At 32.1% G+C, this 23,811-nt stretch overlaps 1 long non-coding RNA gene across 1 annotated transcript; it reads left to right on the top strand.

Moving 5' to 3' along the window:
- Positions 1 to 16,580: 16,580 nt before the first annotated feature.
- On the top strand, positions 16,581 to 17,869 carry LOC149534246 (uncharacterized). The gene is made up of 2 exons (XR_016356926.1): positions 16,581 to 17,349; positions 17,463 to 17,869. It is a non-coding gene; the product is annotated as an uncharacterized LOC149534246 (long non-coding RNA).
- The last annotated feature ends 5,942 nt before the right edge of the window (positions 17,870 to 23,811 follow it).

The raw sequence follows: 23,811 nt of genomic DNA, 5'->3' as shown, positions 1-23,811 counted from the left end.
GATGGATAAGATAAGCCAGTGTAACGCCCCGCTCGGGAACCCACGAGAATTAAACCTAACATGTTACAATGTTTACTGAACTATTTTTTTTTTTTTTTTAAATTTTAAACAACATCAAGATAACATTAATATCAAATACACATTTGCAATTACAAATATAGCTTCAATTCCTCAAGAGTTCCTTTACGTTGAGTCACATTTAATAATTTTAAATTAATTAGTTTAAGTTCCAAGTACAATGTCTCAAGATCATAAAGAAATAACAGATACATAATCGCATAAGCAAAGAATAAGTATATCTAATACAATGAAAGTACATCCAATAAAAACATCCACTGCACATGTTGCAGGGTATGTGAGAATAGATACAATACATCATGATACATGATAACGTATATACATTATTTGAAAAGAAGTCTTTGAGATAAGAAATAAGAATGATAAAGTTACATCTTCTGCAACGAACATCCAACAGCTAGCAATGTGAAGGGGGACCCAAATGGTAAGAAGGCACTACCTCCCAACCGTGTGGTTACCTAGTCAGGCTTCCACTCTCATCGTGCAGGGAAGATAATGAATGATCCACATATGGCTAATCAAACATAAAAAATTCCTAGGAAAGGTACCCCTAATAGCCAAAACTACCTCAAAGGTAACACATCCTACTCAAGAAGATAAAATAATCCAAAAGTAAGAACACTCAATCCAATATCGATACCACATAACCAAACATCATTCACAAACCAAGTATAAACCAAATACCAAGATCACAAGATAAAGTCAACAAAAGATAATCATCTCAAGTCAAAAGCCACATGTCCAAAGTACAACATCCATGAATCACCAATCATCATCAAGGAAAGTAAATAGCCATAATGAACATATCCAACAATAAATACACCACTAGATGTACACATAATCTACAGAGGAGACTCAGGCTACATATTAGGGAGTGTCATCACATGGCTGCTTGAGTTACCTTGGACTGATCTCTTAAGAGACCTTGGACCCTCAAGCGTTGAGTTACCCAGGACTGGTTACTCTGAACCCCAGACCCTCAACATCACACATATGGAAAACTAGAAAGCCCTCTCAAGAAGATGAGGCACTCATCTCATTCCCATCCTTAGTCTATAAAAGCACTAAAGGCATGGGTAGATCAAATATCTCTAACTTATCTTTTTAGTGTGTTTCCCCCCATAAATTTTAATTACTAGATTATCACTTAATACATAACTTGCATTAGGTTACCCTGGTACTGACCACTTTGGGTCCCGGACCCCTATGCAAGCCACTCCCAAGTCACGTACCTAGACAACCTCTCCTAAGCACATAAAAACACACAGTTGTGTCCCATACCACAACACCCATAAAAATCAAACTCGGTTCCTTAACAGGCAACCTGATAGTAAGATGGTTCTCCCATCCAAGAACACATAAATGCTTCTAAAAGTAAACCTCATAAATATAATCTCCAATATGAATCAAAAAACACATCATGACATCCAGCCACATAAATGGTATAAATAAAATTCGACAAAGCCTCTGGTGTACATCCTAGATTGGTCAACATCTAATTGACTCCAAAATTCAAAAGCATAGACAATACATGCAAAACAATATAGTCTCGTAGTTTGGATTTGATTTGAAAGCATATAATTGAGTTGAAGTAAGGTTTTATTTTCCAGTGTTTGTGTTCAAGTATTAAGTTTTCGCAATTAACCCTTACAATTGACCTATTTTATAATCGAATAAAAAGTACAACTACCTTACTTTTGATTTTAAGCCAAATAAATCAATATAACCATAAAGGGTAATTATTTATTTAATTATCAAAATAATACCTAATGATTTTTAATTAAAATAATTACCTCTTTATTTAAACCCATAATAATACAATAACTGATAATCTTTATTATTACACCTAATTGAACTAATTTTAATTACAAACAATTAAAATTATAAAATTATCTATATTAATATATAAAATATTCATCCCAAATCTAAATTCATTACTTTATTAATAATTTAATTAAGAATTAAATTAAACATTATCATAATTTAAATCAATTAATTATATTAATAATAATAATTTATTACAACATAACTTAAATGATTAATAATAATAAATCATTAACATTTTTATAAATGAAAAACTAATTAATAGTTAACACATATTAAATAACATTTAAAATTTAATAAAAACATATACTAATACTAATTAACAAATATATATATTATAAAACTATGATTAAAACTTTATTTAAAACTTTATAAATGTCCATCAACCTGCAAGTGAATTTAAATCGTTGTAGGGCGCCACTTTACTGGCCACTTTATTTAAATCGCTGTAGGGTGCCACTTTACTTGGCCATTTTACTACAAGTGAATTTAGCCAAGATGCCATGCGGCCACTTTACTGCCCCCCCTGATCGTAGTACCCTATGACTTCACAGTGCACGTATACGTGAATGCCGCTTGTCGAACAGGTAAGTGGGGGTAAGTTTGTTTGATTTAATTTTTATTTTTTTATTTTTATTTCATTTTAAAATTTAATACAGATTTTATTAAAACAAATTTAAAATTATTAAATATAAAGATAAGAATTGTTTTATAATATTATAATTTTTATTTGTTAAAATTCATTATATTCATTTCAACAAATTTCACAATTATATAATTTTATGTGTGTGTGTGTGTGTGTGTGTGTGTGTGTGTGTGTGTGTGTGTGTGTGTGTGTGTATCACATTATTAATCTGATAGGAAAACTAAGTTTAATTATTCGAATTTATAATTCAAAATTTTCTTTTTATTTCAAACCCTTTTCTCAGATTAATATCGTTCTTAAAGTCTATTAGAAAAAGGACAACATTTATCTTCTAAAACTCAAACCCGATTTCAAAATCCAATAGATTATTGTATTTGTTGGATTTCTTATTAAATCTTATTCTTATTAAAAATACAACCCTCTAAAGTAAACTCAGCGATGTATCCATCTAAGTCCATGTACAGATATTTCTCAATCAAGAACAAATATTTGCATACCAGGAAAACAACACATGCAAAAGACACAGAGCAAACAGAAACTTGAAGGGTGAAAACCACTATACAGTCAAGCCACGAGATCCTACCTGGATCTTATGCTAACCTCTGACAACTAGATGCAAAATCCTACCGCAAGCAAAATCTTTCAAGCCATGTAAAATTCCTTCCTTTCCAAACCCTTCGAGTTGCTCTCCATAAACCTGTGTGCGCCCTGAAACTTGTGTCTAAAAATTTGTGTCCCCAATAATGACCCGAAAACCCTCTAATATAGAATCTAATTACCTTTTAGGGTTTCTGTCTCCACAACTCTAAAATTATAATTATTTAATTTAATTAATTCTTTCATGCACAATTAATTTTCTTTTTAATTAAAATATTCTTTTATTATTCCTTCATGCACCTTAAGTGAATTGTTAAATTACTTTATTTAACTTTCCACTTTACTTTACTTTAATAAATTTATAACTTTAATCTCATGCGCACTTTAATAAAATATCTTAATCAAGTTCACATATTTTATCTTTTAAATTAATCTCTTATATTTTAAACTCATTCATGCGAACTTAAATCTTTTTCATAATTTAATATCTTTCTCCTTTTAATATATTTTTGAACATTTAATTTGATAATATTTATTAACTTAAATAACAATAATATTTAGCATTTATTTAAAAATGAACTCTAAATATATTATTATTAAATTAAATAAATATTATCACGTTCTAAATTTAATCTTAAAACTTTTATCTTCAATTTAATTCTTTATATTTAATTAATTTCTCAATTAATTAAATATAATTAAATATTTAAAATATCATAATAATTTTCCATTAAATTAAATTATTAATTTAATCTATTAATTAGACTTAATTAATAGAAATTCATCAAAGACTCACAAAACAACATACGCACAAAATACTCACGGGTTTAAAAAGGGTAGACAGTCTATTACGAGTCCTCCTTGCAAGACAAGTATTTTAGGTTATGGCTAGGATTGGACCTGATCATTACCTTCCCATTCTCACCATTTGAGTATTTCTAATAGGGCACGCTCATCCTGGCAATTCAGGGAAGTCGATGCCCAGTACCTGCATCCTACAATAAAGACGAGCATGTACATGTATATAATATATCTAAACTAAACAGGCAATGGCAGGGAGTGGTGCATCGTGTAGATTCCGACTAGCAGGTGACTACGACTCCCTCCCTTAACCACATCAAACACTTCAGACAGAAAGATAAAATAAACACGCGCACCATACACATGCAAGTATGGGGTAAGCATCGTAGAAATCACAAGTTTAATATCAAATGCATACATATAATAATGCATCTCTATCAATACAACATAATCATTATTAAAGACATCCTGTTAACATTTTTATAAAAGAAATCACATTTACTAACTAGGATCATTAAAATATCATTAACAACACATGAATGAAATCAACTAAGCAACAATAACTGATACATTTGTGATCAAATTCATGAAATAATATCATAATATTACAAATCTAGTATCTCTAAAACTAACCAATGCATAAAATCAACCTAAAGAAAATTGACAATGATAACAAAAATGCAAACTAGGGGCAGGCACTACAGCTAGTGGAAAAGGCTGAAAAAAAATTTAATAATAAAGTGTTGGAGCACATTGCTCAGCAAATAGCCATTCATCAAGTAGAGCTTTCTACAATTTTCGTCAATCTTGAAATGTCCTATTCAAATGTGTCATCACTTTTTGGGAAACTATGTGATGTCTTTGAGTTTACAAAGGAAATAAAGGACAAATTGTCCAAAATAGATATAGATCTAAAGGCTAGTGCTTAGCTACTACAAGTTGAACCTAGTTCAAGCTCTACACAATTCAAGAAAATTAATATTTTTTCAGACATGCAAGTTGAATTTCTAAGAGAAGAAGCAAGGTTTAGATCAACATTAATGACACACAAAATATGATCCTTCCAAACATGGATGCAATGCAAAAACATATTGTATATTTAAAAACTCTAATCCATGATAATAACTTCTTTATTGCAGACCATATGAATGAACTATCAGCAAAGGCACAAATTGCACTTCATGCATGCAAGGTCTTGCAAGAAAGTTGGGATAAAACCTTGGAAATCATTCTCAAGGTACATTCTAAATTCTTATCACATTTTGGTGTTTCTCTGTAAATAATGTAGAATAAATATTTGACATTACTATCAAAAAGGGGGATTGACACATAGTATGAGGATAAAGATAGAAGACAATATGGGGAAGAAATATGCTATGGGGGAGGACTTGTAACAAGTGTGAAATGATTAGTAAGACATACTGTATATAGCAAAAGATGTATAGTAAACTATATATACCTTACAAAATAAATTTTGAAAAATATCAAAAAAATATAGTATACTCTACAAAGCTAGTATCACGTGGTGATGAATACAAGGTATTAAATTTTGGCTAATAAATGTTTTTGTCACTAATGCCAAAGGGGGAGATTGTTGACATATCAGTCAAGTTTATTATTAGTGACACACACTTATTCAGATTGTGTATAGCTACTGAGCTTATTGAATAGTTTATAGTGTTTGCCAAGTATTTTAATTGTTACCAAGTTCTACTGTTGCTACCGAGTCTTTTGGACAAATCCCAGTGGTTCCTAAGTAGATTCAGTCAGTGTAAAGTCCAAAATTTTAAACTGTGCATTTTAGTATATGCCAAGTTTATCAGTGGTTACCAAGCATTGCAATGCTTACCAAGTTTGCAATTCATGTGATGCAAAGCGAGTGTTAACCGAGCTACTCTATGCTAACCAAGTGATTTAGTGTTTGCCAAGTTGCACAATATCTACCGAGTCACCAGTGCAGATCAAGTTCAAGACTACTTGAAAGTGATTAGTATGGATTGACCTTCTATGTCTACTAAGTGCATGACAATGCTGAGCATTGACAGTGGATGTCGATTATCAAAACCTTATCGAGTCAGTCTTTAGAACCTGTGTGTCTTCATGTGGGCTGAATTTGTGATTATGTAATTTGGATTGGTATATATATGTAATGCATTGTACCATATCAATGTAATGTGAATGTGTATGCATAAATGCAAGTTATGAATGTCATAGAAAAAGAGAAAATTCTAAAGGCCATAACAACATGAGTAGTAGAGACATATCTATCACAGAAAGGTGATCAATACACAAAGGAATCTCTTTCAAAATCCCCAGTTGTAAATTAGAGATCTACTACTGCTTCATCCTAACAGGTGAAGTAGTCAAATCCTTTAACAAGTTAGACCTAACATTCTTTTATAAATCTCTTTACCAAGTGCATACTTCATTGTATGTTTGTAAAATCCTCTAACAAGGTGGACCTAGCAGTCCTAATTGCTTCTAATAGGGCAGATCATCAGAAGTGATCAATGTAAGCCTTAATAGGCCAACTTTATGCTACAATGCTAAAGTTTGTGTGTATCATCCCCATCCCAATTTTACTTTCTATTTGGAAGGTTTTTGGGTCATCAAATCTTTATGTCAAACTGTTATGGATGCTTTCATATTTTCAGTTTCTCATGCATGCAATTAGATAAGATTACTAATTGGATTATTGGATTAAGAGTTGAAATTGTTAAAGCTTTAGAAGTTACTGATTCACCCCTCCCCTCTTAGTAACTTAGCATAGTCTTGAATATTTCCAATAGTTCCAAGGATCTCTAGGTGGGGCATTACATGTTCACATCTTCATGTTGATGGAAATGAATCATTGTTATATTTATTTTAGTATTTTAAGTTATGAGTTATATGATGTATGATCTAGACTTAAAATAGATTATGTGGTGATTACAACTAAGTGATTTTGAAGGTCAATTTTTTTGTGATATTGATTCACCCCCCTTCTCCTCTTAGTATTTCACGTTCCAAATAAACTTCCAACAAGAATAATGGACATCAGCAACTGGGAATTATTTTTGCAAATGGGCCTAACAAGTATTGTGTCACTAAATGACCTTGGTATGCTTGAAAAGAGTGAGCTTCATACAAACAAAAAATTTGATCATATTAATTTTGCATCACATTTACATGAATTATCTACACATTTTATAACTATCAAGAAAAATCTATAAGTCTAATTAAAATATGCCAACAAGCTCTAAACATGATGTCTCTATGTTATCATTAGAGAAACATCTCACACACAAAATAATTGATAATCATAGCAAGACCCACTCTAATAAACCACTATACATGACTATATGTGGGACTACATGTACAAGGAAATCATATCTAATTTCTTGTATTAGAGAGGTGATGAACAAATATACATTCCAATAGAAAAGTCAATTATTAAAAAAAGATGCAATAGGGGTTGTTGTATTCAACATGCATGATTCAACAATACATTCAAAGCTCAAAAATCCTATTAAAGAAATGCAACAAATATAAAACCAAGTACTAACCACACTCTAGGAAGAATTGAAACATGTTAAATATATCCTTATCTTTGAGATCAGATTCATGGGATCAATGAAACTCCTCAAAAAATTAATAGAAAACTACATGAAGGATTTCCCTATCAATAACATAAATATTTTGGTGGAGTCTCCATGATACTATCCGAGGACTCACTGCAACTATTACATGTTATGGATTAACTAATAGATACATCACACTCTAATATTAATTTTTTGTGGGATCAATTAAAAATAATTTTTACTTTGCAAATGATATTTTGACAAATAGAGGATAGAGACACACAAGAACAATTTTGTTAAATGTTATAGAATGTTAAAGATGTAAATCCAACAAATTGAAAGCTATTAATAAATAATACCTACATAAACCTTATAACATCTAAAAATAAAGCATTTGACAATGCTAAAAACCATTTTACTATTGAAGTTGATAAAAGATCAACCACACAACTCCCAAGAATCACCTGCATGCAAACACCTATCATAGAAAGAGAGAAGAAAAAGCTATGGAGGCTAGAATTCCCAGATACATAGATGAGACATTCTTGATGAGCAAAAAAGGAGACTGTTATTATCAAAAGTGAATGTGGGAAATAATTACAAAGAGTGACCATCCTTATAAAGGAGATTGAAACCCTAAAAATTTCTAACCTAGGTTGCATCATAATATTTCATAAAAGAATTAATTATTAGATGCCTAAAGTTTAGCTTAAGCAAACTAGAGTTAATTAGGAAATATCTAATTGTTCTAACATTTACAACTATTGATTTAGTAAAGATATAGAATAAAAGATGTTAATATCAATAAATTGCATAATCTCTCTAAGCATGACAATGTATTCTACAAGTGGAAGCAATAATATCATAGATGATGAACAACTTGAAAAGCATGTACTCCTTTGTAGGGGACAACATATCATGCTTTAAAAAAAATGGATATAGGTAGGAGTTATTAATGGAGCTCTTAGTAAGTTTGTTGACAATGTTTATGGACTAGTTTGTAAGCCACTAATTGTCCCCATGTACGTTGTAATACATTTTGATAATTATTGTGGTCCATCATTGAACACACATGATCTAAAGAAAGTACCACTTTTTCCCATCACATTAGGTAGTCAAAGAGAACTCCAACTCATCATGCCATGGGCTATTACCATATAAATCACATGGCTAATGCTACATCAAGCAATAATTAACATTTGTAAAATATAGAGATAAAGAATGACATTTACAACTATTTCTAGAGTGAAGTCTCTCAACAATCTTTGTATCGAACCTTTCTTTACCTTTAATAGGTATGCTAAAATGCAAAATAATACATATACAATTGAATGAAAAATAGAGGAAACTTGCCTAACTTAATTAGCGTTGGAAACTAGATATAGGTATTTTTCAGATACAAAATTATACACACACACACACACACACTGTGTGTGTGTGTGTGTGTGTGTGTGTGTGTGTGTGTGTGTGTGTGTGTGTGTGTGTGTGTGTGTGTATGTGTGTGTGTGTGTGTGTGTGGCCCTTGCAACCTTTAAAGGTGCATGTGATAGTTTTATAATGAAAAATGCTTCTAAACTATAATTTTCCTATCATTTTATAATGACTTTTATGAATCTTCAAAGTATATTTTCAATTATTTTCACTTCAATTGACAAAAGTTTTATATTTGCATTCAAGACCATCTTAGCCATATTTATAACAATTTCAAGTCTTAGAATTGCATTCTCTTTACTAGTTTTAAGAACATTGGTGTCATCTTCACCAAACTCAAAGTCAGCCGCTACACGTACAACATTGACCCATTTCTTAGGTTTCTCAATTTCTTGTGATATTAGATTTATTTAATTCTGACCAATCTTTATTTGTTGAGTTTAGTGTGCAATATTTTCAATATTATTTAATAGAAACATGTATTAAAAAACACAATGCTTAAGATCTAAATCATCCAACACATTTATCATCATTCACCACTATACTTTTATCATACTTCAAATCACTCACATTAACTTATGTCAACACCATTTTATAGCCACCATTTTTCTTATATTAGATTTTGCATCAATAAACATCAAATGCCCTTATTACTTCATTCATCCATTGGTCAATGTGTATCTCTCAAAATTTTATTACACAATTGTATCATTATTTTTTATTTAAATGAAGCTAAAAAAATAGGTGGCTAGCCCATGGTTCAACATTATGGATAAACCATTCACAATATAGTCCCATTAATTAAACTACCAACGCATTCACAGTCATGCCCATTAATACCAAAAATAGATTCCCCAAATCGATACTACTAAACTAGAAATTATCTAATAGAGTATCACACCCACTAGTAATCAAAACAAAATAATTGGTAGCTTGCATATTGTTTTTCACTTTAAAAACCTTATAAGCATATCTATTAAATCTACCAACAACATATCTATTGTAGTTACTTAACCTCAAAATAATAATGTTTGTAAGGCCCATTGGCCAATTCAAGCAATTTAATGCTAGTGTATACCAACAACCACAAGTCTAAAGAAAATAACATAATGTTAAATAAAATAAAGGCTTAAACTTTATCCTTTTCCTTTCCCTTCTTTGCTAACATAAATTTAGCCCAATCCTTGGCAAGGAAATCATACAATTTCTTTGAATCCTCTATGTCGAATCCATCACCTTCATCTTCTTGGTACAATAGCTAGAGAGTAGTAGTAGTAGCAACATGGTCACCTTCAAAGTGAACTTAGAGAGAGTACTAAAAATCCTATTCAAAGTATTGAATTAGCCATTACGAGCCTCCATCTCGCATTTTGTGTGCTTAACCAAACTGGCCAACTCTTGGTAACCAACACAATTTCCTTTAGCCACCTTAGACACCTAGACCTGCATCACATTATAGTGAGTAGAAAAGATATTTTTATCTTTTTTCTCCATCCTCATAGGGTGGGTAGCCATCATCAGTGAGATATATTTTGCAGTAATGTTAGAAGGATTAATATTGGAATTGAAATCAACAATGTTCATAGTGAAATTGCTAGACACATATGTGGTGTCCTAACTGACCTTCTTCCTTTTCTTGGTTTTAACCTCCACTAAGCTAGAATTATTATCTTACATCCCCACCTCTATATCCTCTTATTCCTTCCCCACTCTCATTTTCTCATTCACCTCCTTCTTCTCACTAGTTTCTGACCTTGTCTCCTCCTTGTTAATCTCCAAATTTATATAAGTCTTCTATCTAGCCCTACTTTGGGCCAACCTACCCAACCTCTTGCAACCACTATCAACCTCATATTCATAATCAACCAAGTCAATTTCCACCATTATTTTCTTTTTAACTTTTGCTTGATCTGGGTCCCATCCAAAATTGTTTTGTGTTTTTTAGGAATTACCCAAAGGGATAGAAGAATGGGAAAGCTAGGGAGTGGGTGGCATAGAACAAACCCCACCTTCGGTACCATAAGATTTTGTCAACCTTGGTTATTAACTAAGGAAACACAACAGAGAGTAGTAAGGACCTATTGAACATTATAGAGACAAATGGCACTAGTAATAAATTTATATTTAACAAGGGCATCATTGTTAAATATGTCTTTTTGTATTAGTTAAATCATAACAACTTATTCCAACACCGTTTTACAACCACCATTTTACTTATAGTAGATTTTGCATCAATAAACATCAAATGCCCTAATCACTTCATTCATGCATTACTTGATGTTCATCTCTCAAAATTTCATTACACAATTGCATCATTAGTAATCACTACTTTTTGTTGTAGTTAGATCATAAAATTGACAAAAGGATTTTGACAAAGATATACAACTTAATAACAAGCCTCTATGATGTCCTTCAAATATACAAAAGCTTCAGTCTATGCACAAGCATAGACAAAAGTTATATTATATGTACTATGATTCTATAACCTTAGGTTTAACACTATATCATTCTTCATAATAAATTTCAACATAAATACTGCTCCCATAATAATAAGATTATGATTAGTTGGACATTAATATCTTCATCATTATTATTATGATTAGTGGCTAGCCCATGGTTCAACATTATCAATAAACCATTTACAATATAATCCCACAGATTACTACCAACACATTCACAGTCATGCCCCTTAATATCAAAAATAGATTCCCAAAATCGATACCACTAAACTAGAGATTAGCAAATAGAGTATCACACCTACTAGTAATCAAAACAAAATAACTAGTAGCTTGCATATTGTTTTTCACTTTAAAAACCTTATAAACATATCTACTAAATCTACCAACAACATATCTATTGTAGTTACTTAACCACAAAATAATAATGTTTGTAAGGCCTATTGGCTAATTCAAGTAGTTTAATACTAGTGTATACCAACAATTGCAAGTCTATAGAAAATAACATAATGTGAAATAAAACAAAGGCTTAAACTTTATCCTTTTCCTTTCCCTTCTTTGCCAACATAACTTTAGCCCAATCGTTGGCAAGGAAACCACACAATTCCTTTGAATCCTCTGCGTCGAATCCATCATCTTCATCTTCTTGGTACAATAGTTGGAGAGTAGTAGTAGCAGCAACATGGGTCACCTTCAAAGTGAACTTAGAGAGAGTACTAAAACTCTTGTTCAAAGTAGTGAATTGGGCATTACGGGCCTCCATCTCATGTTTTGTGTCCTTAACCAAACTGACCAACTCCTAGTGACTAGCACAATTTCCTTTAACCACCTCTGACACTTGGACCCGCATCACATTACGATGAGTAGAAAAGATATTTTTATCATTTTTCTCCATCCTCATAGGGCAGGTAGCCATCATCAATGAGATATAATTAGTAGTACCATTAGAAGGATTAATATTGGAGTTGAAATCAATAGTGTTCATAGTGAAATTAGCATACACATATGGTCACTGACCTTCTTCCTTTTCTTGATTTTAACCTCCACTGAGCCAGAGTTATTGTCTTACGTCCCCACCTCTATATCCTCTTGTTCCTTCCTTGTTCCCATTTGCTCATTCACCTCCTTCTTCTCACTAGCTTCTAACCTTGTCTCCTCATCATTAATCTTCAAAATTTATGTACGCCTTTTGTCTAGTCCTCCTTTGGGCCAACCTGCCCAACCTCTTGCGAGTACTATCACTCTCATCTTTGTAATCAACCATTAATATCCACCAATGTTTTTCATTTTAACTTTTTCTTGATCTGGGTCCCATTCAAAATCTTTTTGTGTTTTTTTGGAATAACCCAAAGGGGTAGAAGAATTGGAAGGATGAGGAGTGGGGGCCATAGAACAACCCCCACTTTTAGTACCATAAGATTTTGTGAACCTTGGTTATTAACTCTGGCAACACAACATAGAGGAATAAGGGCCTATTGAAAATTATAGAGAAAAAGGGCCCTAGTAATGAAATTATATTTAACAAGGGCATCATTGTTAAATATGTCATTTTATATTAGTTAAATCATAACAACTTATTGCAACACCATTTTACTTATATTAGATTTTGCATCAATAAACATTAAATTCCCTAATCACTTCATTCATGCATTGCTCGATGTTCATCTCTCAAATTTTCATTACACAACTGCATCATTGTTAATCACTACTTTTTGTAGTAGTTAGATCATAAAATTGACAAAAGAATTTTGACAAAGATATACAACTTAATACCATGCTTCAATGACGTCCTTCAAATACACAAAAGCTTAAGTCTATGCACAAGCATAGACAAAAGTTATATTATATGTACTACGGTTCTAAAACCTTATGTTTAACACTATATCATTCTTCATAATAAATGTCTACATAAATATTACTGCCATAATAATAAGATTGATGTAAAGACCATACTCACTCGATGAAGATCTCAAATTCCAATTTTACACCTCTCATCGATCTTCAATCATGGTCAAATCAATTGTCTCTACTCTAAAATCCGCATAAACATTTCATTTCAATCTTTACAATCATAAAATAGATTAACTATTTGAAAAAGTATGCTACCTTTACTTCTTCAACACACATTATGATTAGTTGGACATTAATATCTTCATCATTATTATAAAGAAAAGAAACAAACCAACTTTTGCAAATCATGAGGCCCGCCCTCTTTCAAAGATGGACACAACACTTTCAAAGTTCAACTCAACGTTGTTGAATGAACGTGTTCCTCACAATGTTTCAAGGCCTTCAATTTGGCTACATTCATAATGGATAAGACATTTTCACCAGTTTCAACTTTGACGGGCGTCATGCTTTTTGACTTTCTTAAAGTACGGAAGACCACCGATTTAGCTTTATTTTGTCGTTACGTGTAGGTTACATTTTCATAAATAAATGCGTAGACATTTGTCAGCAATTGTACAAATGCGAGTGGACATTTTCTAGATGCTCTCGTCTTTGCTATTATCAACATTCACCTTCACTACGACCTTGAGATTTGACATTTCTAAGAATTAATTTCAACGTTTCCTTCTCATAAGCCTTTCCTTGTCATGGTATATTTTCATTTATTTATTATCGAGTCATCAATGTAGTTGGATTACCAAGTTTATAGTTGATTTTGTACAAATTCAATGTCAATTAATAATAATAACAAGTTTGAGTGTTTGTTGTAATGATTTTGATATGTAGAATTTTTAAATTTGAGTCAATTTCTCTTCATCTTTATAATAGTATGGAATGTAGAAGAATCATTAGTAAAAGTGACATAAGTTTAGTATTTTGTTGATGTATTCTTAATTGCTCAATTCTAATACAATTGCTAGAAGATGGTATATATTCTAAGATGTTATAATGAGATGATTTTTTAGCATCATAGAGACTTGTCTTTCAGTATTATACCTTGAACATCAAACATATTTTGTGGAGAATTTACATTGTGATGCATAAAACATTAGTTTAGATAAAAGATATGTAATCTCAAATATAGTTCTACTTGAATATTTAGTCTATTATTTAAAAAATGTATGAATTTGATTAATCTAAATCGATAAGTTTGAAATCTTTTGTATGCCATGTTTTAACCATTATAACAAATAATACAATGAATTGAACACAACGTTAAAAATATGGTGATAGTTTTATTAGTCTAAAATAGAATATTCTTTGATGTTTAAGGAATTTCTAAGAAAAAATATTTTGAATTGAACATAATCAAAGTATCACATGTGAAGACAATAATAAAATGGATGTAAAATAATTGAAGAAAATGGTGAACTATTCTATAGACAATTTATTGGTTATCTTTTAACAGTTGCAACTAGATTACATTTAAATATCAACACCATCTCTATATTACAATTAAAAAATTGAAAATGACTATATTTATTGATTTGATGCACGCAATTGGATCAAATAAAATTTGAACAAGCACCTCTCCATTACAAAAAACCAAAACCTCCTTCATGAAAATTGCTACTACAAATTAAAAGAACCAATGAACATAAAACAAATAAAATAGAAGGAGCACCTTAAGAACTTTTTTTTATTCTTTTGATGATTAAAAATATAATGCATATAAATTTCAAAATCATCTTTAGATTACAAAAAATTATATCATAGAATTTTGAAAGATTTGTTTATATTCTTTTGATGAACACAACTAGATCACATTTAAATATCACTGACATCTCTACATTACATCAAATTATATAATATTAAGCAAATGTTGTGCACTTGATCTTTATTCTTTTGATGAATACAGCTGGATTCCATACATATACCAACATCATCTCTACACTAAAACAAAATATAACATATTAGTAAGCCTTCTAAGCTTCATTTTTATTGAATACATCTGGACCACATTTAGATATCAACATCATCTCTACATTTACACCAAATTATAACATATTAAATACTACCTAATCACTTTATTTTTATTCTTTTGATGAATACAATGGATCACATTTAGATATCATCAAACCTCAACACTTAATCTTTATTCTTTTGATGAACATAATAGCGTCAATTGCATTACAATAAACTTATAACATATCAAGTAGAGCCTAACCACATTATTCTTACTCCTTTAATGAATACAATTGGTCACAATTGTATATCATCATCATCTTTGCAGCACAACAATTTATAACATATTTAGGAAATCTTTTACGCTTTATCTTTTTTCTTTTGATGTGTACAATTGAACCACATTGGAATATCATCACAATCTCTGCATTGCAACAAATTCCAACACATTAAGTAAACTTTCTACACATCTTTTTAAATTTGTTGATTACAACTGAACTAATATTTAAATATGAGCATATGCTTTCCATTAAAACAAATTGTAATATATTAAGTGGTGTGTAAGGACTTTTTAAAATTCTTTTGATGAAACAATTAGAGCACATTCAAATATCATCGTCATAATCTCTGCACTACAACAAGTTTTTCTAATTCTGTTGCTAAATATAGATAAATTAACATTAAAATATTACAAAAATATCATTATAACATATTAAACAGACCATATGCTTTATCTTTATTCTTTTATTTTATTCTTTTATTGAACACAATAAAGAAACATCTCTACATTACAACAAATCATAACCTCCTTTACCATAGATCAAGAGAGCCCCTCCATCAAAATCACCCAAAGATATCCCTGACCCACCTTCAAACATCCAACCCTAAGAAATGGCCCTTCCACCCTCCCCCTCCCTTTCCCTTAGAGAAGGGAAGCACCACATTGAGAGAATATTTGTATGCATTCAATTTCCAACACACTTGTGAGGACAATAACATTAAAATATACATATTAAACACAAGAGGACATAATTTGCTACCTGCTACCCTCGTCTATTATTGAGGGGACCAATTGTCACTCTATGCCTAGCCAATAATATTTTATTCCTTCCAAAATAAACACACAAAAAGACAAGAAGACAGTTGACCTGACTCTTTTATACCGCCCTAAATAGAATCTGATTTGTCGCCACGCGTTCGACGGGGAACGGTCGTTGCAGGTTCGAACCTCGGGAATACCATTTCATCACGGTACTGTCAGTTGACGGCAATTAATACCAGTGAGCCTCTTAACGGTATTATCATTGGCCCTGAAATTGGCAGCTCTTATTCGTCCTCTACACGCTGGATCAGGATCAGATCCTAATCTCATGGCTCAGATCACAGTAAAATGAACGGGAGAAAATGATTCCAAGTTTTTCTGAATCGATCTGCGCCGCCCCGTACGCTGCCTTGAAGCGGACGCCAAACTGTTAGAATTCCGTTCTTCAAAGTATCGTCAATTTCGAGAAATTAGATAATAAATTTAGGCGTGCGAATGGACAGAATTTCTAAAATAGGAAACTGTGAATCGATTTCCCTGCAGATATCATAGATCCCGCTCCTTCTGGCACGCTGCATCTGCGTCGCTGCCAAAACAGGAAAGGCATCGAATCGAACGCTGCCTTTTCCGAAAGCCTGGCAAATTTACAAATATTTTCAGAAAGCGGGGCAGATTAAGGGCCTATTAGCAAGTTTTTTCATAAAGCGTGGCAGATTACGGGCTTGTTTACAAATATTTTGAGAAAGCGTGGCAGATTATGAGCGTATTTAAGATTTTCATCAAAAGCGTGGCAGATCGGGGGCTTATTTAAGATTTTTTGCAGAAAGCGTGGCAGACTTCAGGCCTATTTGCAAATATTTTCATAAAGCGTGGCAGATTATACCTATCTAGAAATATTTTCAGAAAGCGTGGCAGATTACCAGCGTATTTACAAATATTTTCAGAAAGCGTGGCAGATTTCGAGCCTACTCACAAATATTTTCAGATAGCGTTGCAGATTACCAGGAATGATGCTCTTTGCTGGCGGTGACACGTAAAAGAAGATTTAATTTCTCTCAGGTGAGATCCACTACACGTAAAAGCGATTTCATTTCCATTTCTCTTTAAAATCCGTGATTTTTCTGTCATGTAATGCTTAAAGATAAAAAACAAGCTCTTTCCCCATGTTGCAGGAAATTTGGAGAATCTAAACTTCCTGCAATTGGAGAAACTGTCTGTGGTCCTCTAGGGTTTTGGTGGTCCTGTGGTCCTGGGATTTGAACCGTGGTGGTCCATTCCAAAATTAGGGTTTTTATTTAAACGATGAAGATCATATCTCGTAGCTTTTTAGTGAAAGAAATTTTGCGCCGGCCAGCAAAACAGTCACGCGCGGATCTCCAGCATTCAGAATAATAATGACGCATTAGAACTGTATTAGTCACATACATAATTCTATTGTGGATCCACATGAAAAAGAAACTCTGGATTTAGAAAGTGGGTGTTTAAGGTTGCAGTGCCTCTCAAATACCTCTCAAACCCAAATACTTGTCTACCATGTATTATTATTTTAATGGATTTGGAATTCATTTTCTGCTGAAAAGTAGTCAAATATTTATTTATTTATTTATTTCCTCTTTTTCATGCTCATATTCTGACTGCTTCTCCCATTATTGGTTCTCAAATGCTACTCGTTCCACCAATACATGTTTGGAGGTCTAATCAATTTTGATTCTCTGTAAATAGTAAATGAAAGGTTGCCAATTGAAGCAACTGGGCAAAGGCAATATATGGTGGAGGTAGCGCTTGCATATGTGGATTTAGAAATTCATTTCAAATAGATATAATTAATAATTGAATAGCTTTTAGTTGGACAATTAGAATCATTTTTTTATATTGTCCTTTTGTCCCTAAGTTTTTATGGCCATTGACTTTGAAATTGGAATTATTTTATAATGAGTATTGATTTTTTTTTTTTATTTTAAAATATTTTGGTAATAGAAGATTAAATGTAAAATTTAATGTTTCATGTTATTGTCATTTAATGTTATTCTCAGCATCTTTGAGTGTACTTTGCTACGGCCTTGGCTTATCATAACTTATCTTTCTTATAGGCATGCTATATAACTTGAGAAAGGCTTGAATTCTTTCCAAAAACTCTAAAAATCCAATAAAAAAGAAAAAAGAAAAAATGTGCCTTGGTGAAAACCTGGAAACAGGCGCCTTGGTAGCAAAAGTAAAGAAAAATAAATCCATCCTATGGTGAAAACCACTTCTTGTGGCACCTTGGACAAGTACCATGATGAAAACCTGGTAAATAGGCATCATGCATAATTCTTCCATCCATGACATCCTATCATGATCTTGCTTATTCTTTAGATGTCCTCATTCCCAAAGTCATTCACTCATAACCTCCATAACAAACTTTGCTATCCTATTCACTTAACCCTTTGGTCTTGATCAATGAAAGAAAGAAGAAAACTCAGTTCTTAGCAATCTCTTGACATGGTCATTTTCCCTAGCTTGGGTAACCTTGTGAAGACTTTCCTTGAGGGTAACATTCACTGCTTCATACTCCTGCCTATCCATCTCCACTTATCCACCAACTTGCTAGCACATCTCATCCTACACCTTGTTAGACACTGGAGCAAAATCAAGGTAATCCTTCTTGTGAGCTAGTAATCTCTGAAAAAATCTAAAAATTGCAAAAAGTCCTGAAAAAAAAATCTATTATCTTGGAGAAAACCTAGCAATAGGCACCTTGGTAATAACAAAAAAATAAATTAAAAATTCCAAAAAATGCAAAAAAAGAGAAAAAAGAGAAAAATACAAAAAATAATTTTGAAAAAACAAAAAAAGTGCCATTGATGAAAACCTGGAAACAGGGATCATGGTAGCAAAAAAGAGAAGCTTTGCCAAGAAGGCGAAAACTTGGTAAACAAGCACCTCTTGTTCCCAATGCTCCATCTCACATCACATCTTCTAGCTCTCTGTATAGTTGCTTTACTGCTTTTCCTGCTTTCTGCTCATGTATCAATGGATTGACTCTTGTCACAGCTCAGGGGCATTCCCATTTAAGTGTCACTCCTTTTGAGATTCTCCTCATAGAATCTCTTTTACAATAGTCACTGGTCATTCTGGTTGTGTCTACCTATTGTCGCTAGTGTCACTCCTTTCGAGATTCTCCTCATAGAATCTCTTTTGCAACAGTCACCAATTGTTCTGGTTGTGTCTGCCTACTATCATCAGTATCACTCTTTTCAAGATTCTCCTCATAGAATCTCTTTCGCAACAGTCACCAGTTGTTTCAGCTCTATCTGCCTACTATGGCTCGTGTCACGTTTTTAGATTCCTTTATGGAAGATATCTTTTGCATCAGTCACTGGTCATCCTGGCTATGTATGTCTACTATCGCTCAGTCCTCTTTAGGTTCTTCTTCTTGAAGATTCCTCTTTGACCAGTCGTTCTAACTGTGTCTGCCTACTATTGTCCCCTTTTGAAGAGATTTCTTTCATCCATGTTCTAGACATTGATACTTGACATCAATCCTATGACACAAAAATGAACACAAAATGACATACTTGTCTAGATATGCTGAGCATTTTCTTTGTTTGCTATTTTTTTTTTGCTTTATCATGTCTCCTCGAGCAACTCGATGATGTCATTTCTGATTAGAGAAATAATGAATGGGGGCATGATCTTTTCTTTGCTTTTTGTTTGCGGTTTAGTTCCAATTAGTTGACAAATTCCTATAAGAGGGGTGTCTACTATAAGAGCCTCCATCTTGTATTGGATGGTTGAGTGTACCTCGACTCCTTTTATATGAATACATCAATAATGTTGGTTCTTCTCCTTGTTTGTTAGAGTGAACTCTTCATGCTATAGTACATACTGATACTCGTCCTGCTAAGTGAATGTACGAGTCAGTGCGAGTATACCTAGCACATTTCTATCTCAGGTTATGAACGCAAAGGTTGTTGCAAATAGAATACTTACTAATTACTTAGAATAAGAGTGATCTCCTATGTGTCTAGTGTGTTTGCTGTACAAGAAACATTCTGGTCATCCTAGTGTTTATGCTTTGATGCTTATATTAACTTGCTATATTAAAAGGGACAAATGTTCTGGTCATTCTGGCTTCTTATGCCTCTAATGCTTACATTTAATCCCGAAAAACTTATAACATATGTCCTATTAATATTCTTATGATTGCAATGTTAGTGGGAATTGTATGACATATAGGATTTTGTCCTATGCTCAGTGATGATAAATGGTCAAGGCTTGGTAATCAGACCTAGGGTTGCATTTAACATAGTCTTGCATTGCATACTTCACTTGCATAAGCACACAATTCAATTGCAACTCTGTTCCCATCCTTTGTGATGAGGAATTGTTGGCTTCTTCAAAGCATCATGTTCTTCACGACTGCACAAATGATCAATTAATCACTCTCTTGGCTACTTTGGTTGCTCTGAATTCATTTTTGGGATCGAATTCAAAATCTGACACACCGAAGCCGCTCAAAAATGCATTTTAAAATTTTGGGACCAACACGATGGAACACTTGTGCAGTCCAAATTTTTTTGATACTTTTTTATTGTGATTCTTGGAATCTTTTCAAATCAAATTTTTCAAATTTTCAAAATTGATTCTCGAAAAAGTCAACTCTGGTCAACTATTGGTCAAACTTGGTTTTTTGGACCTCGAAAACATTTTGGATTGACTTCCAATATTCTTGAGATCATTCTGATCTCTTCATTTTTCTTCAGATCATTTTGATCTCTTCATATTTCTTCAGATCATTCTGATCTCTTCATATTTTCTTCTAACCATTTTGATACTTTCTACACTCTACTACATCTCGTATTTCTTCTGTATCTCTTTGTATACTACTTTACATCATAGTTCTAGTGTGTCATCTTTCGATTTCACTCTCGAGGGAGTAGGATGATTACATCATTGAACTTGAAATTCAAATCAACCTGAATCTTTATTGCTCGGGGTATCTTGTTCCCATCTTATGTCCTTATCATTTGAGGCATCCCATCCCCCCTTTTTTGGCATCTTTGCTATGTATCTTATCTTTTAATCAACTGATCAATCTTATAAAAACTCTTCTCAAAGTTTGATGGACAGGTATTGGGACAGTCTAAACCCTGATCCTTGAGGATCAAGCCTCATTCTGGGGATGATTCTATCACTTATAATTTGATCTTGCTATCTTTTATCAATTTCAGGTATCTAGATGTTCTATCTGGATCCTTAAAGATTAAGCTCCATTCCAGAGATAGTCTTTTAAATGCTATCAATTTCAGGTATCTAGATGTTCTATCTGGATCCTTAAAGATTAAGCTCCATTCTAGAGATAGTCTATTTAATGCTATCAATTTTAGGTATCTAGATGTTCTATCTGGATCCTTAAAGGTTAAGCTTCGTTCTGGAGATAATCTTTTAAATTCTATCAATCTCGGGTATCTAGACGTTATGTTTGGATCCTTAAAGGTTAAACTTCATTCTGAAGGAAACCTTTAAAATACTTACCAATTTAGGTATCTAGGTGCTCTACTTGGATTCCTTGGGATTAAGCTCTGTTCTAGAGATGGTCCTTAAAAGCTTATCAATTGGTCTCTATATCATCAACTTCAGAACCAATCTTATCTCTTGATCTTCACATCATGATTTCTGATTTTCTTTGAATCAAATGTGTTGCTCGCACATTCATTCAAAGAGGGGTAAAATGTAATACCTCAAAATTGGCTCATTTCCATTATACCAATTCTGGTCTATCCTGACCAATCCTAAGACCTATTCTAATAGGCAATTCTCATTCTAATTCTCACTACTTGACTTAATTGTCAAATGCAGAAAACTATAATCTGCATTCATCATAATTATTATTTAATTCCTATAGTATTTACTCATATCAATCGCATTGAAACCTACTATTTGATTTAAATTTAATTTAATCTAAAGTATTTATACTGTATTAAATTAAATTATATCCTAACACTAATGTACTAGGGATTAAATTTATTTAATTTAATAATTATGCTTTTTTTAATTAATTGAATAGAAAATGCATTTATGAGATCATATCTCACTTTATTAAATTAAATAATATCTTTAAAATCTTCTCTTCGGTTCCAAAATGGAAACTCTAAGTGAACTATCTCTCGAATTGAAATTAATCTAGTTAACTTTTTCTTACACTCACGAAAAGCTCAATTAACTCTCCTTTCTTAAGGAAGTTTCCATTAAATAGAAAATGCATTTATGAGATCATATCTCACTTTATTAAATTAAATAATATCTTCAAAATCTTCTGTTCAGTTCCAAAATGGAAACTCTGAGTGAACTATCTCTCGAATTGAAATTAATCTAGTTAACTTGTTCTTACACTCATGAAAAGCTCAATTAACTCTCCTTTCTTAAGGAAGTTTCCATTTTAAATGAATCTTTGCTTCAATCCTAACTGTCGATCTGAGTTGATCTCGCCCATTGATGGATTCCAGGAAATCTATTTAAGGGACTCATAATTCCTCATTACAAAGGTTGAATTCTCATGCTATTGAATTGTTGTCAAATTGCATACTCACTTTCACAGATTTATATGTGCTTTTTCTTAATATCTTAGTATCATTTAGATTAAACAATGCATACATGTAGCTTAATTTCTTCTATTCCTTTTTAGATTAATGCTTGCAATTCATATAGATTAATTTGCATAATCATATATTTGCATTCAAAACCCTTCATTCTAGATGGTCTGATTATCTATACCTCAAATCTGAGAGCATAAGAAGGTAAAATCCACTTAGATAGAAGGCAACAGGTTGTCTTGCAGGAGTCCTCTTGGGTGAACAATCTCATGTTCATTCTAGGATGGATTCGCATATAAAGACCATCTTGAAGTGTGTGTGTTAAATAGAGGCCAGAGATTCATGCATACAACATCGACCTTCCTCAAACTAAGTTGTGATTAGATCATCAAAAGACTTCTCAATTGTTAATTCGTAGTATGTTTCAAGATTTATACAAAAAAGAAGGGATAGCTTTAAGAAACTCTCCCTGAATAATTGAGTGTAAAGTTCTAGGGAATCTAACATTAATTTGGGGGAAAACCTTTAACACTGAAGGTAATTTTTTTTCTCAAATTAGGAAATAAATTTAATTTATACTAATGATTTCTTCCTACGATATGAAAATTCCATAAAATTGTGACAAATAATACATTAAAGGTGGGGATAAATATATATTGTATGAGGTGAAAGTTTTTCTTAGAAGGAAAGAAAATGCAATGTATGAAGGGAATGCTTTTCTTTTGAAGAGATCAAAAATTAATTGTACTAGTATTTTTTATCTACTAATTAAAAATTAGTTAACTCTATTGGCTAATTATTTGCTAAATTGGAAAAAGTAAATATTTTATTGCATAGTTTCAATATTTGCTACTCTTCATGTAGGGCCAATGCCAAATAAAAATTGATAAATGATACAATTATTACAACATCGCATCTAGTTAATATCGCCTTTATTTGTTGCCAA

The sequence above is a fragment of the Cupressus sempervirens genome, chromosome 10, assembly GCF_028749045.1.
Source record: "Cupressus sempervirens isolate cs-2001-9-10 chromosome 10, ASM2874904v1, whole genome shotgun sequence".
Lineage (NCBI taxonomy): Eukaryota > Viridiplantae > Streptophyta > Pinopsida > Cupressales > Cupressaceae > Cupressus > Cupressus sempervirens.
This window is presented reverse-complemented; position numbering and strand designations above follow the sequence as displayed.